Raw genomic sequence first — 12,358 nt, forward strand, 5'->3', positions numbered from 1 at the left:
TTAAGCCTCAATTTTCTTCACATTCAAAATATTTTCTTTTGCCCAAGTCAGCTTATTAATTGCTCTGTGGTACATTCAAATTACTGTCTTTTTTGACATTTCTAAAGTCAACGTATTTAATGTACCGGCTAATCTTCCACTGTAGGAGGAGGGAAAATCACGGTGAATACCAAGCTGCCGTCAGGTGTACAATACTCCTAAAGCTGGGAGGAAATACTTTCTCAAGTTTCATTTCCCCATTCAAAGGCAGTGAAATAGAGGTCTTGGACTTGGTTTGACAAAGCTCCCTGCCTGTGGAGTGCTCCTCCCAATGGTCAGAAGAACATCAGAAGATCCCTGCTGGATCAGGCCAGGGACCCATCTACAGTGGTACCTCTGGTTACGTACTTAATTCGTTCCGGAGGTCCGTTCTTAACCTGAAACTGTTCTTAACCTGAAGCACCACTTTAGCTAATGGGACCTCCCGCTGCCACTGCGCCGCCAGAGCACGATTTCTGTTCTTATCCTGAAGCAAAGTTCTTAACCTGAAGCATTATTTCTGGGTTAGCAGAGTCTGTAACCTGAAGCGTATGTAACCTGAAGCGTATGTAAACCGAGGTACCACTGTTCTCCCTGTCTCCCAGTCCTTTCCGGCAACCGGTATTTAGAAGCATTACTGCCTCCAACCATGGATGCAGAACATAGCCATCATTGTCTAATCCTTTTGCAAAGAGAGTGAGCATCATCAGTGCCGGATTTACATATATGCTGAACAAGCTATAGCTTAAGGCCCCACTCTCTTGGGGGCCCCAAAAAAATTCAAAGGAAAAAACCACTGGATGTACATTTCCAAAATATAAGATAAAAAACAAATAAAAATTAAAACCTACAAACAGCAACAGTGTTTTGTTATGTGCAAATGGCTTTAGGTACCTATTAGGTCCATAAATTACCATATAGCATATATTCAACACAAAAACAGCGACAATTTGTTGTTGACAAAGGACAGCTGGACATATAAAGGGCCCCATTACCTTCAGTAGCTTAGGGCCCCATCAAACCTACATCCAGCCCTGAGCATCACCACCTCTTGTGGAAGCAAGTTCCATAGTTTAACCATGTTGCATGAAGGAGTACTCTTGATTTTATCTGTCCTGAATCTTCTAACATTCTTTATTGGGTGTTCAAAAATTCCATACCCTGCAAGTGTCCCAGTAAAACCAGGACATCCTGATTTTTCCACACGAGAGCACAGTGGCCGTTTTGGGTGCCGCAATTTTGTGCTGTGATCTCATCCCCAAAAAAGCGCTTATTTGGAGCTGCGATCTCACGCGGGACCCAAAATGTGTGTTTTTTGGCACCGTGCTTTTGTGTTAGAGCACAGCCCCCCCCCCAAGCATGTCTTTTGGGCCCCGTGATTTTGTGCAGATCACGTGACTTGCGTGGGAGCACAGGAGGGGACTCAACATGTTGGAGGGCGTGAAGTTCTAGTGATATGAGAGGAAGAGAGAGAAACGTTTCTGTCTCCGTGCCCCACATACTTTTATAAACTTCTAGAGAGCCAGTGTGGTGTAGTGGTTAAGAGCGGTAGACTCGTAATCTGGGGAACCGGGTTCGTGTCCCCGCTCCTCCACTTGCAGCTGCTGGGTGACCTTGGGCCAGTTACACTTCTTTGAAGTCTCTCAGCCCCACTCACCTCACAGAGTGTTTGTTGTGGGGGAGGAAGGGAAAGGAGAATGTTAGCCGCTTTGAGACTCCTTTGGGTAGTGAAAAGCAGGATATCAAATCCAAACTCCTCCTCCTCCTCCTCCTCTTCTTCTTCTTCTTCTTCTTCTTCTTCTTCTTCTTCTTCTTCTTCTTCTTCTATTATGTCATGTCTCGCTTGCCTTTTCTCTAAACCAAAATGTCCCAAACGCTGCAACCTTCCTTCAGAAGAGACTCTCTCCATCCCCCTTGATCATTTTGGTTGCCAGTTGCATAGACAGGCAGATTTCACTATCCTTACCTGCTGCCTGCCTAGGGTTGCCCAAGTCTGACCAGCTTGAAAGTGCTCAGGTGCCCAGTTCAAAGCTTCAGTAAGAGCGGAGTTTTACAGCTGGTTCGACTTCATGCCATTTAATGTGTTTGATCCCCAGATCAACCCTGGAAGTGCCAATCAGCACTCTGAAAACTGAGGACCCTTGGTGACAGGAGAGTACCTGAGGTTCCAAAGTGTTATTGGAGGGTCTGTCATGTTGAGTCCCCTAACAAAACAGCTGATTTGCAGAGAGCAGTCCCACTTCGGAACGAGAGCAACTTCAGCAGCTAGTTTCCAGAAGCTATTCAATCCCTGCTAGCGTTTAGAGATATCAAATAGAAATATTACTCATCCGCGCAAAATATATAGCACTGTAAATAATTTATCGCCCTGTCTCTAGGGAGATAAGCTTTACTAAAGACACAGAATTAATCATGGCACTCACGGTGCTTGCCTGATGGTTAAGAAATGAGAAACTGTAAAATTACACACACAAAAACCTATTCCTAGTTCTCCCAGCATGCTATTAATGGAAATTTCGTGGTATCAAAATAAAAAATAGAGGCATAACAATGAATTTGCGATCTACTTTAAAAGTCACCAATATTTATTTATTTTAAAAAATACCTTTGGCACAGTTCAGTTAAATAAGTGTGTGTGAATGCCTAAGGATATAATCAGAATGCACTTTTCTCAAAACCTAGCCAACAGCCGTTGATCAGCATTATTTTTCTGCCCTGGGAACCATACGATCTGTCTTATTGAAATGCAGTGGTAAGCATTATGCATATTTAAAATAAATAAATACTAAATGGTCTGTAATTCATTAGGTGCAGTGATAAGGTGGCCCCTGAAACCTGGTCTCTGAAAGTGCAAAAATGGGCAGAGATGTTAACACCACCACCCCAAATTTAATGCTTTAAAAACTGTTGAAATTTATTAGCCATCATGCCTCCATCCTCAGACACCTCAGAGAGTGATTCTGAGGCAAGGACTTCCTATAGAGATGTGAAGATGCTGAGGCAAAAGGTGTGTGCCTATCAGGGTTGCGCCCAAGACATTTTGCCACCTGAAGCGACCCACAAAATGTGTTTTCCTCTCACCAGGGAAGAAGGAACAAAATAAAATAAAAAATTCTTTCCAGTAGCACCTTAGAGACCAACTGAGTTTGTTCTTGGTATGAGCTTTCGTGTGCAGGCACACTTCTTCAGATACACTGAAACGGAAGTCACCAGACCCTTAAATATAGTGAGGTAGTGGGGAGGGGTATTACTCAGAAGGGTGGTGAGAATGGGTGATTGGCTGATAGGTGTGGAAAACCTGTTGACAAATGTTAACGACTGCAATTGGTCTTGCAAGGAAAGGCAAGGGGTGAGATGGCTAAAGATAGCTTTGTCATGTATAATGAGATAAGAATCCAATGTAAACCCTGGAGCATGTGAACTGGCAACTATGTCTTCTTGGTGCAATAATAAAGTCAAATTGCAAGTCAAACTTTTGATTCAGGAAGTATTATTATGCCAAGTGGCAAAGATTTCTGTTAATTAGTTTTACTGAGATTCTGTTATTTCTAATGTCAAAGTCTTTGGTATGGATGGAATAAATAGATTAGTCATTCTATCCAATGGGCCAAAATGCAAAGAGATGTTGTTTTTTAAAATAGGCTGCTTTGATTGATGTGCAAGCTCTGTTTAATCATTCCTGTGATCACTTTACATGACATGTGTGTTTTTATAACTTACGTCAAGTCTGTAGACTAATTTGAATAATTTAAAGATATTTTAAGTGAAATAATTTTACAGAGTGTCCTTAAAGCATAATACATAAACTTAATTTTTTTGTGGAAAACTATTTCCCCTTAACCAAAGTAGATCTTAAAAAAAAATCCCTTTCAGTAGCACCTTAGAGACCAACTAAGTTTGTTATTGGTATGAGCTTCCGTTTGCATGCACATCTCTGTTTCTTCAAGTACAGCAGTATCTGAAGAAGTGTGCATGCACACAAAAGCTCATACCAATAACAAACTTAGTTGGTCTCTAAGGTGCTACTAGAAGGAATTTTTTTATTTTGTTTCAACTATGGCAGACCAACATTGCTACCTACCTGTAACTGGTAGATCTGTTGGCAGCTGTCATTCACTACACAGAGAGGTCGGGAGGGGGGAGGGAGAAAGAGAGATATATTTCTGGACCTGAATCCCTATTTGTATATCAAGTGCAGGTATAAATTCAAATTGCAGCACCAGACAGATACAAGGCATTCAATGAGACTTGGGAAATGGATAGTTTATTGGTCATCTGTCAAGGACTGGACTGAGAAGGAATTGTGGGGACTGCCCCCCTATTCCTGCACCTTCCCAAGAAGAGGACAGTATATTTACAACAGCAGTTTGCAGAAGGTCAGAGGCTGCAGAGAAGGGAGAAGCTGGGAAATATTGAGAGAGGAGCAGCAGGAAGAAGCAGCAGGGGAGAGACAGCTAACAGCTGACAGTGTCTTTAGAAAGCATTCCCAACCCGACCTCTCTCTCCCAGGACCAGGCGAGCATTGAGAGTAGTAGAACAGAAAGCTCAGAGGCAGAAAGCACAGATCCGCTGATGCAGGGATGGTGTATAATAGGAGAGGCGAAGGGGGTGGAACTTTACTCAGAGAAACACCATCATCTAAGAGAGATGGCTGCCCCCGAGGAAGGGATCAAATTTCCTGAAGCCTGACATCAACACTAGGAATGGAAGGATCTGTCAGTTTTGCTTCTCTCGGTTTCTCATTTTTCTCCAATCTTAAATTTAGTTCTCCACAATTCTGTGGCAAGACATGATTTATACATTTATTTAAAAAATAATCCAGATAGAGAGGGGAGGCACGTGAGGACCACCACAGGGTCTGCTCAAGTTTGAGCCTTGCCTTACCCCCAGGTCCATTATACCACCAACTGCACAGGGGGAAAGAATTCTGGTGGCTTTTTTATATTTTTACTGCTGACCTGGCCACGCGTTGCTGTGGCTGATTTTTTGAAATTGAAGAAGCTCCCCCGATCAACTTCCATCTGCCCCTTCTCTTCCCCCCATTTTCAATTACCCTCTTTTCTGTTCCCCCCGTTCAACTTTCGTCTTCCCCTTCTCTCTCTCTCTCTCCTCCCCCCCCCCCGGTTTTCAATTACTGGTTTGCGATCTTGCAAATGGCCGATGGAGCTCTGCCAGGGGGAAGCAGATTAGCTGCAGTACCAGTATAGCCGTCGCTAGAGGGCGATGTTTTGCCCATGACATCTAATTGTGGCGCCAATGTTTAGCTTTTGTAGCTGCAGTACCAGTTTAGTTGTCACTAGAGGGCGATGTTTTGCTGGTGACATGTAATGGGGTGACAATTTTTTGGGGGGTGTTTATTCTTTATTTTAAGTATGACAGGTGTGGTTTTTTTTGAATTTTTATGATGCCAGATCCTTCCTTGATGGTCATGGTATGCTGTGTCCTAATTTGATGTGATTTGGTCCAGCGGTTACGGAGCAATGTTCTGTCCGGTGCGCACGCAATGGGAACATATATATTATTTGTTGTGGTCTTCTAGAAATGTAGTTTGGTGTTTCTTCTAAGCCACATAGTAGCAGACATTGCAGCTAGGGTGAATTACCAGTAGATAGGGCTAATATCTGACCGTGTCTGGAGTCCAAAGGCTTTATTAATGCAGGAACTATTTATATGGTGAGAGGAGATGAAAGAGAGAAAGTAGCAGACATCTTGTCTGGAGAGAACAACAAACAAAAATATTCATCTTTTATGGGTGCAGCTAACTTAGTCAGTTAGTGTTGGCCCTCAGGTAGTTTAAAGTAACACATGCATTAACTTGTAGTTGAGATAAAGGAAATCATTTTGCTTTTCTTCAACACCACCTTGGAAGGATTTGTATCTTGAAAGGCAGGCCATGAATAGTTTTAATAAATACATAAATATAGCAGGAGTTCTTACTTAGTCATCTGAAAAAGTGATGTGCTGCTTTTCAGAATGATCATCTTATAGGGGGTGACATGATGGCACCCTTGCACTTTTTATGACTACCCCTCTCATTCAGCAACAAAGGGTAGCACTCCTGAGTGATCCAGACATTAGTTTTTCAGAGCTGTGGTGGAGTATCAGGAAATAAATGTAATCCATTTCATCCCGGACTGTCCCAGAAATATATCACTTATAAACGCCTGCAGATTTCACCTACTGCATGATTTCATTACATCTGCAGACATTAGCTAACTCACAATGGACTGTTTCCTTTTAATTGCGACTTTTAAAATTCAGGGCATATTTAACATAAATTCTTTTATGGACGGCAGTTGAGATATAGCAAGTTGACTTAATAACTCATATGTTCACAACAGCAGGTGGTCTTCCCTTGGTTTTGTTAGATCATATATTCCAATCAGTTAGAATAAAATTTACAGCCCCTGCTGTCTTAAAATGTAAACTAGCTTGCAATCAATTCGCTTTAATGAAATTAAAACTGAACTGTATGTCTGGAGACAGAGAGTTCTTTGATGCTTTCATGCATTCATAATGGGATGTGTAGACTATATGGCTAAATGCATCAAACCCCAACGTAAAACTTTCAAAATACTGGAGAAAGATTTAAGATTGTCTAGTTGCAATTCATCAACTGGATCCAGAATTTTAATCAACTTAAAGTAGAAATTCCGCAATTTCATAGGTTAGGTTTCCTCTATGTTTAACTGCACAATAAAATCAATCCTTTCTTTTCTTTTCTTTTCTTTTCTTTTCTCTTATCTTTTTTAAAGAACCCAAAAGCTTGTTCAAAAGTCAACCTGATTCCACTTGCCTGTAAAAAGCAGAGTTTGTTGTTTGGATGCTAATTAAGCTATAGTATACACAACATACAATTTCAGTGAAGTTCTAAGCATAAAATAAAGGGCACCCCCCAGTAGCTTTTTCGTTAGATCAAGTTTGTGCCTTGATGCAGGAAAATAGGTGCTCCTTGTACGAAACAAGCACATTAATACTAAACTCTGCCTCTCCGCTATGTGTAGGCACCCAGCTGAATTGCTCCGTGTTTCCCTTGAAGTAAATAGGAGTTGTGCCATTCACGACAGAATAACATTGATTTGACAAATAAAGCCGACCCTCGTACATGAACAGGTGAAAGACAGCGCAGGGTTCTCATTCCTCTGCTGCTTTGTTGATTTTTCACATTTATTCTCTCATTACCAGCTCAGTGTGTTTCTAGCTACATTGCATTACCCACCGCATTAGTCTCCCCATTGGATTCGTCTGCTTCAATCTCTGTAAAGCATCTTGTCCAGCAAGGCAGCTGGAATACTAAAAGGTTCTGGATATGTAATCTCTGAGACAGGCATCGTAATTCGTGCTCGAGCAGCTATAGAGCTGCTAGCAGAATTTTCCTGCGGAGATATGGGTGAATTTGACGAGGTGTCCGCTGGAGGTAATTCTAAAGGAAGCTGAAAGAATTTCACTAACGTTGCAATGTCTTACATGAATCGGTCTTACATGGATATAATGTCATGGCATGCCAGGGTAGAACCACTGAAATGCATTGGCTTAAGTAATCGGCATCCATTGGTTGCAATGGGTCTCCTCTGAGCAATGGGTTTAAGTTACGTCCGTCCATTTTAATTGATGTTTTTCTATGACTTGGTTGAATACCGCTCACAGACTTCACTGCTTTTATTTCTGAAGAAATAAAAGAGGAAAGCAAATCTTCAACTACCAGTTGTGCCTATGTCTCATCCAGAAAGTATAGCCGGAGACATTTTGGCAAATTTAAAAAATCCATCTGGACAGAATTTTTACTCCTGAAAAAGAGGGCGTGTTCTGGAAAAAGAGGACACATGGCAACCCCAGCATAAAATCATAGGAAGAGTCTTCTGATTCAGGCCAATGGCCCATTTAGTCCAAAATCCTGTTCTCACCTGTGGGGAACCTGCAAGCTGTACCTGAACACAAGAGCACCCTCCTCGCCTGTGGTTTCCCGCAACTGGTGTTCAGAAGCATTACTATCTCCAAATGTGGAAGCAGACCACAGCCATCAAGGTTAATAGCCTCTGATGGTGAAAGATACACAGGCCTCTTGTTAGCAATAGTAGCTGCGTATGTTACAGAGTACCATTAATGCTCTATTGATTACTGACAGGGCATGGGAAGGTGAATTAAAAAAGACAATTCCATTTCCATTTAGCCTTACAGATGTATTCTCTCCTTAATGAATATTATGTGGAGGAAAGGATGGTCTGTACCCAAAGATTGCTATTGGACCATTTTCCTTAAAAGTGACGACTGGTCAGGATGAAGGGGCTAAAATTGTAGCCGTTGAAAATGTACATATTTTGCTTTTTATTTTTTTTTTGAAAATTCATCATGAAAATTCATCAGCATATTAGTGAAAATTACTCCTAATGCATTTTTTCTCCTGGTGTAACTTGTTTTAATATGCAAACCAACTTCCCTTAATAGAATGTGTTTTTATGTATTATTTTTCATTAACGTGTGCACTATTATGCACACTTTACCCATTGTTATATGAATTTTTTGTATACACTGCTAGACTGGGGAATGGCATTACAAAATTTGGAGAAGTGGAAATCTTGAAGGATGGTTGTCTTTGGTTCTTGTATTGTTTCGAAAAGTGTGAATTAGGTTGATTCGCCTTGAAATGTCCCACTGATGAATGTCTTCTAGCTGCTGGATGGAACAATATTGTGCCCCCTGCAGAATTTACACTGATTGTTTTAGGAGTTTTCAATTGATGTTTTAAACTTTGTGCTATAGAGATTTCCGTAAATTTGATTCAAATTGTCACGTTTCTGTTGTGTTGGGATTCATCCCGGGATTGTTAATCAATGAAGGGCAGGCAATAAAGGAAGGAGATAAATAAAATTCCACATAAATAAACAAATTGAATACCACTCTCTGCACGAGAGCCAGCATTATAGCCAGTTTGGATAAATTTAATGATGATATACGTCCACATGCATTGCTGTCCTTGACCAAGGAGTCCATATGTAACTGAGATTTGATGGTACTTATTTAATTAATTATTGACCTTTTTTTAATGCTACTGCTGAAGTACTTCTCCTAAGTACCTTTTAAAGAAAAGAAGCAGAGAAGGTTAAAAGAATGAAATCATTCAATTTTTAACACCACCATGAACAAACCTCTTCACAACTTGGGATGGATAATTCTGTCCCTTTCAGTTACTATTGCTTTCTAATTGCCCACCGTCTTAAATTCAGTTCACCACATTTCCAGACATTTGCATTTTTAAGGCCTCATGAATATTCATCAGCATTTCATTGCACAGCTTTCTGAATATACATACTTTTGTGTGCAACTTTCCCCTGATATCATCTATTTTTGCATGTGTTTTGGACACATTTCTCCCTGATAATCACATTGTTGTGGACATTTGTTGTTGTTGGAGAACTGCAATGCAAGATTCAGAGAAGTTTCAGTTTGCATGATGTATCGAAAAGTGTGAATGAAGCAGATTGGCATTAAGATGCCAACCAAACTGGATTTCTTCCCCATCTCTAGCCAAAACAACACTGATATCTTTGCAAGATGAGCTACGTGGTACTGTTGGAGAAACATTTGGGCATTTGCAGTGGATTAATCCATGCTATCACAGAGCTTTAATTTGATAGAATTTAAGATACAATTGTACACACACCACACTTCTTAATAAACTCCACTTCCTCCCCCCCTGTCCTCTTAGCTGGACTTCATTTCCATCCTTGCATTTTATATAAGCCACAGATGCGATAAAGGACATAAATTAGATCATGGTGGAAACTTCCTCTCCTTTCAAATCTGTATTTATTTAATATTTAATGTTAAATAGTTAGTCTGTCAGAATTAGCACTTTAACTTCAGCTATTTCCTGTGTTCTTGCACATTTCCATATCTGCGGGGCTTTGTAATCTGCAGATCAGACAATGGGGGACTTTATATTGAGCTCTTGACCAATCTCTTAATTCTTTACCGCGTTGAAGATTCTCTAATGTTGTTTTTTATCGTACCCTTGTGGGCTGTTTGCTGAGAAGGATTTTGATGTTTTGGAGATAAATTAGTTTTACTGCTTCGTTTTCATACATATTTCCTAAATGTGCTTTTCTGAGGCTCCTGAAAGTCTATTAAATTCAACAGCCCTTCTGGATACATATGCATGTATTTTTGAGGAATGCGTGCCTTTTAATGAGTTTCATTGATAGATCAATCAAATGAAGTTTTAACTGATCAACTAGCAGGGGCTAATTTTAATTGTAGCGATTGTAAATTTAATGGGTGGAGGTGAGAGTTAAGGCTACCCTCGTTTATTGCTTCAAGCTATTCAGGGTTTGGTGCACGACCAAAAGAGAAAATGAAAAGACAAAAACAGGATATCATAGCTTTAAAACGTTTACTTGGCTCATGCTTCCATACTGATCCAGGGTCTGGAAACCAAGCCTTATGAGGAACGGTTGAGGGAACTGGGTATGCTTAGCCTCAAAAAGAGGAGACCGAGAGGAGTTAGGATAGCCATCTTCAAATAAGGGCTGCCACATGGAAAAAGGGAGCAAGCTTGTTTTTTCCTACTGCAGAGGCTAGGACCAGAAGCAATGACTTTCAAGTTTCAAGGAAGGAGATTCTGACTAAACATCAGGAAGAACTTTCTGACAGTTAGTACTGTTCAAGAGTGGTGAAGAAGAAGAAGAGGAGGAGGAGGAGGGAATCATAGAGTTGGAAGAGACCACAAGGGCCATCCAGTCCAACCCCCTGCCAAGCAGGAAACACCATCAAAGCATTCCTGAAAGATGGCTGTCAAGCCTCTGCTTAAAGACCTCCAAAGAAGGAGACTCCACCACACTCCTTGGTAGCAAATTCCACTGTCAAACAGCTCTTACTGTCAGGAAGTTCTTCCTAATGTTTAGGTGGAATCTTCTTTCTTGTAGTTTGAATCCATTGCCCCGTGTCTGCTTCTCTGGAGCAGCAGAAAACAACCTTTCTCCCTCCTCTATATGACATCCTTTTATATATTTGAACATGGCTATCATATCACCCCTTAACCCTCTCTTCTCCAAGCTAAACATAACCAGCTCCCTAAGCCATTCCTCATAAGGCATCATTTCCAGGCCTTTGACCATTTTGGTTGCCCTCCTGTGGAGGAGGAGGAGTTTGGATTTGATATCCCGCTTTATCACTACCCGAAGGAGTCTCAAAGCGGCTAACATTCTCCTTTCCCTTCCTCCCCCACAACAAACACTCTGTGAGATGAGTGGGGCTGAGAGACTTCAAATAAGTGTGACTAGCCCAAGGTCACCCAGCAGCTGCATGTGGAGGAGCGGAGACGCGAACCCAGTTCACCAGATTACGAGTCCACCGCTCTTAACCACTACACCACACTGGAATGGACTCCCATGAGAGGTGCTGGACTCTCCTTCCTTGAAGGTTTTTAAGCAGAGGTTGGGTGGCCATCTGTCATGTAAGAGATTGCTGCATAGCAGAGGGTTGGACTAGATGACCCTCGGTGTCCCTTCCAATTCTAAAATTCTATGATTCTATGAATTTGAGATTGGCAAAATGAAAAAATTAAGAGAAACTGAAAAAGGCAACCACTGTCATATTTCCTTTCACCACTGAGACATCTCTTTAGCTATTCAGTGAAAATACACCTTCCTGTACCTTCATCCCATTAGATCTAGTCCTGGCCTCTGGGGCAGCAGAGACGTCCTTCCCCTCTTCACTGTGACAGCCTTTCAGATTTCTGAAGAGTACTATGTCCCCCACCCCCAGCCTTCAACTTCTGTACCTGGTAGTCTACCGCTTCCAATTAATTTCTGCCTAAGCCTAATGTTTGGAAAGCTGCACTTTTTTACTGTCTAGTTCACATAGCTGGAAACCTCAGTATTCTGAAGTGTTCCATGGTTGCCTATGTGGAAATTTCAATTTAGCCAGGGCTGCCAAGCAATTGGATATTTGAACATCCATGTTAAAGACTTGATTATTCATGATGGACGAGTTGTTTACAGGGAGATAATAATTAGAGAATGATTTTTTGAGTGCTTTTGTCCAGTCTAATTTGTTCGCGCACGATGGAGGAATCAATACCACTGACCACAATAATTGCACAAATTAGCAAGAGCTAAAATAACACACACATTTGCATTTCTCTTGCCATGGCTAGAATTAGCAAAGCGATGCTGCAGAGCGCGTGCAGAGACTGGGGTTGGGCTGCCTTTTCATTTTGATTGTTTCACGAGTTCAAGTGTGCACAGCGCAGCTTAGAAAGCAAAACAAAACCTGGAAGAGATCAAGTCCCTGATAACAACGACAAGCTCGTTGCTGGTAAATGAATCAGGCCTGCAATGCT

At 41.3% G+C, this 12,358-nt stretch overlaps 1 protein-coding gene across 2 annotated transcripts in view; it reads left to right on the forward strand.

The window, feature by feature from the left end:
• Positions 1-12,358, forward strand: part of CNTN5 (contactin 5) — a 619,322-nt gene that overhangs the window by 300,258 nt on the left and 306,706 nt on the right. The gene's annotated exons all lie outside the window — the stretch shown is intronic.

Source organism: Lacerta agilis, chromosome 4, assembly GCF_009819535.1.
Source record: "Lacerta agilis isolate rLacAgi1 chromosome 4, rLacAgi1.pri, whole genome shotgun sequence".
NCBI classification, from domain to species: Eukaryota; Metazoa; Chordata; class Lepidosauria; order Squamata; family Lacertidae; genus Lacerta; species Lacerta agilis.